Genomic DNA, 4,817 nt, shown 5'->3' with positions numbered 1-4,817 from the left:
GAGATCTGGTTTACTGCAAAATCACTTTTCCCAGTTTGGGTACTGGCACATTAATCATAAACTTATCACTGTAGAAATATTGCTTATACAAGTGGTTGTCAGTCTTTATTAGAGTCAAGGAACCCCTCAGCAGACTCAAGATACCCTTCAGAAAATGTCAGTTCTTAGCTTTCACTTGGTTTTTGACCATGGAAAAATTCTGTTGCAGAGACCCCAAACCAACCACAAGAGATTTTTGACACTAGATTCTTATTTGAAACCTCTGGATTTATCTTGTGAATGACTTGAAGGTATTTGCATTCTTAACAGTGCTAATATTGCACAGCTCTGTCCAACACCCTTAAAAGAATCCCAAGGCACTTCATGTTGCTGTGGCACCTTCATTGGGAATCACTGTCTTTCACTAATCAAACACCAATATCTGACAGCAAGGAGAAATGATGCGTGTGAATAGGAAATAGCTTAGGAACTGGAAGGCATGTAAAGAGCTTTTGGCAAAGGTTCATGAATACTCTAGGTGTTTTCCAAGTATCTGCCACTCTTGCTGCTCCTGTAGTGTGCTGCTACTGTGATGCACACATAGGGGCCACTCTTGAATGTTCACACACAACGTTTGCACATACAAAGTTAAACTTCAGGAACCTCTTAACTATTTACTTGAGGTTTTTAGCTAAAGAATGAATCCCCATGTCAGAAGAATGATTCAAGTCTCGTGCTTGTTTCTTTTAGTAATTCTGTTAATTATTACAGGTGGGATAACTTATTCAGGGCTGATCTTGCCTTGAACTGAACTAGATGACCTTGTGAGGTCCCTTACAGCCCTACTATCGTATGATCCTAAATACTCACATATGATAGAAACACAGGACTAAAAAAGCCTCCTGGGCTACCTGAGTTGCAGCACACTTTGAGTATTTAGCTGAAGTGAAAGTTGCACATAAGGAGGGATTCTGTGGTATAAATATGTAAAATGAAAATGACTTGCCACTAGGGCTGGTTTCCCAAATAGTGTTTGGAAAGCAACCAAACTCTAAATCTCATTTGTTCAGAGAGAGATGTTGGTTATCAGGGGTGTGCAAAGTGGACAGTATTTGATTCTGATTCGGGGGACAGTGATTTGATTCACTGATTCAGATCACTGTCCTGATTCGATTCAGCTGAATCTGAAGATTTGATTCTGATTCAGAGAATCAGGGATTCAGCCACAGACACAGCTTTATGTGTTTTGTTTTTTTTCCTACATACCTTGAGGTACCAGGTGCAGTTTGTGAATGCTGAGATGGTGGGGCAGATGGAGCATCCTACAGGAGTGTAGGTGGCCCCCCCGTGTGCATGACGGCAGACCCTGAAGTGGCCCGGAAATTCTTCCGGTCCATTTCTAGGTCCACTGCTGAGTGCATGGGGGACCCCCCCCTGCATCTCCCCAGGTCAGCAATTGGGTACCCCCTGAGTCCCCCCCACCCAAACCCAGGAGCCACTAGTTGCTGAATGGGAGCAGGGGGCCCCTGCGCGCTCTGTGACAGACCCGGAAGTACTTCTGGTCCACTTTTGGGTCCACCACCAAGCATGCGGGGTACCCCTCCTCCCCCGCTTCCATGGGATGCTGCATCTGCCCACCATTTCGGTGTTCACGAGCCACGCCTGGTACCTTGAGGTATATAGAAAAAAAACATATAAAGTTGTGTGTATGGGCGAATCATTGAATCTCTTCAAATTGAATCTGAGGCTTCTAATTCGATTCGGATTCAAAGATTTGGCCGCTCAATCGGGCCGAATCTCCTCTGAATCGAATTGGTGACCAAAGCTTCGCATAGCCTTACTCGTTATGGCCTTTATATACATGGGTTGTATATCTCAGTGGTTTATTGAACTGGCCTCTCTATTGCTTGCATAGGTATTTTAATTTGCAATCTACAGTTTAATTCAGAATTAAGAATTTATCATTGTGGAACAGTCATGACACAAAACATGTAGACCTTGGAGCAGGAAATGGAACTCAGGTCTCCCTCCACCTTGTAGCCTTGAGGCTACAAAGATTTTCTCCTGCTTATACTGTCTGGTCTAATGAATCTTGAATCCCTTTCTGTGCAGCTTAACACATTCCACAGGGGTGGGTGGAGACTGCCCTCAGACAAAACAATATAAAAGCTGGTGGTTAGGGTACCTGGGAAGTGTCCTGTGCAAAGGGTTTAGATCTCTTTGTTAGACTTAGGCCTTCCATACCTTGGGTGCTGCTGCTGTCTCAACTAAAAGAAAGGAATGACTCCAGCTTGCTTTTTGAAAAATGCCAGTTTGCTTTTCCAGAAGGTTCTAGGCTGTGATTCCCAAACAGGGATGCATTTTTCTGCCCCACTTATCACAAGCACAACTCTACAAAACTATGCCAATTAACCTCTGCCAGTCAGTACAGTTCACACAGTGAAAGCAAGCAACTTCCAAGGGTGGAATTCAGGCTGAACTGATTCATACCTTGACTCTGTTTCCTGCATTACAGAAATTTGAGTTGTACTTGTTTTTCTGGAACAGCCTGAGATGCAACTGGGCAAACAAGTCTGTATTAAAGAAATCATCTTCCAGTGAATAATGTCATCCTTTAAAAAACTTTAGCCTCTCATATTATCTCAAATTTGTGGCTGGAACTCACAGGGTAGAGCAGGGGTGGGCAAAACGTGGCCCCCGGGCCAGATGTGGCCTGCCAGGCCATTCTATCTGGCCTGTGGGGCCCCTAAAAAATTGAGGAAGTTAATATTTATCTGCTCCTGGCTGCCTGTCATGCGGCCCTCAATTTCATAGATTTAGATTTCATAGACATTAGGGCTGGAAGGGACCTCGGGAGATCATTGAGTCCAGCTCCCTGCCCAAAGGGCAGGAAGTCAGCTGGGGTCATAGGATCCCAGCAAGATAAGCATCCAATTTACTCTTGAAGGTGTTCAGTGTAGGTGCTTGAACCACCTCCGCTGGCAGACTGTTCCAGACCTTGGGGGCTCGGACAGTAAAGAAATTTTTCCTTATGTCCAGCCTGAAACGGTCTTGCAGGAGTTTGTGACCGTTCGACCTCGTCATCCCTTGGGGCGCTCTGGTGAACAAACGTTCCCCCAGATCCTGGTGGTCACCCTTGATAAATTTATAGGTGGCCATCAGATCACCCCTGAGCCTGCGCTTTTCCAGGCTAAAGAGTCCCATGGCTCTCAGCCTGTCATCATAAGATCTGTTTTCCTGACCTCTGATCATGCGCGTGGCTCTCCTCTGGACTCTCTCAAGCTTCTCCACATCCTTTTGGAAAATGGCTTGCCAAAACTCAGTAAGCGACCCTCCACCTGAAATAACTGCTTGCCCCAGGGCTAGAGGCAAGTCTTTGGCAGGATGAGAAAAAATTAAGAAGGCTTGAATGGTTGCTGACTATGCAGTGAAAGAAATCAGAACTTTTGCATACAGGGTAAATGTTTTGGAAAATCACATCTCATTATATGTACTGAACCTCCTACAGAAGTAGCAGTAACTTAAATATATTATCTATCTAATTAGATGAGTAGAATTCAATAGAGCCTTAACAAAGCTATAGAATTATTTTATAGGATATAATATATAGTTTTAATACTTGTAGAATGGATTTATAGTATTAGAAAAGGGCTCACAGAAGCAGAGAGACTATTCCACCCTGATTATTATATTTAAGAGATGTAAAATATAAAGTATGTAAAGTAAAGCAGGTGGGGTGGTAGAAAAAAATCAGACAGTAATAGGGTTTTATTTTTACCGACTAGACCAGACTGATGAGAGTTGGCTTGGATTTCAGTTTGAAAACAAACAAACAAACCTTTTTGCTAAAAACTGAGATGTGGTAAAACACTTCTAAATAATCACTGCTTCAACATTCAAGTAGTATGGATCTAGCAAAAGCCTTGTTTAGGAGTGTTAAAAGTGGTTCCTTTTTATGCATCTGGAAGCACTGCTTCTCTGAGATCCCACCAGCTGATCTGCTTGGAAACCATTCTAAATCTGGCTAAGTTATATTATCTTTCACTCTTTATTCCATAAGCAATATATTTCATTTAAATTTTATCCAGAAGATTAAAGGAAGTAAATTGATTAACTTAAAATAAGCAAAGTAAAACTACTGCTTTATATGTGAAAAACCATATAACAGACTGTACAGTAAAAATAGCTGTTAATCCATATCACATTTGCCAGAGCTATTTTCTCTTCAATCTTATTTGTAACAATTTAACAGAGGAGTAATTATACTACATCTTGGTAAATTTTATACATAGGAAAATATAAAGTATTCTGGTTATGTCAGATATTCCAAAGTGTTGAAGCAGATTTATCCAGGCCTCTAACTTGACTTCAGAGTGGAAAAAAAAATGTTTTAAGATTAAAAAAACCCCTTCTCCTTATTATGTCTCCATCCACAGGTCCTTGGGAACGAATGTTTCTTTCTTTCCTAAAAACAAAAAAGGTGATAACAGTTCTCAAAACAAAACTTGTTGCTGAGCAAGCAACTATTATTATCTACCTTTGACTCTCTTTTCAAGGATGCTTTGTTTAAACAATTTTAGGTATAAAAAGGTATGTTAACTTGTAGGGGGGGAGTTCTGTTTAGATCTCCTCCCTACGATCATATAGTATGAGGACCAATAAACTCAGACTGAGTCTGTTAATACTAATACCAAAACACAACGCGAAGTTTGATTTCTTCCACAAAAGTTAGGAAACGCTAAATTTTATTGCTTGTACAATTGTAATTCTGCTGCTATGTACAGATTGAAGCAAGGATTCTGTTGGAGAAAACAAGTTATGTAGTACTGTCATTAAAA

Source organism: Crocodylus porosus, unplaced genomic scaffold (assembly GCF_001723895.1).
Source record: "Crocodylus porosus isolate Cpor-Errol unplaced genomic scaffold, CroPor_comp1, whole genome shotgun sequence".
NCBI lineage: Eukaryota > Metazoa > Chordata > Crocodylia > Crocodylidae > Crocodylus > Crocodylus porosus.
This window is presented reverse-complemented; position numbering follows the sequence as displayed.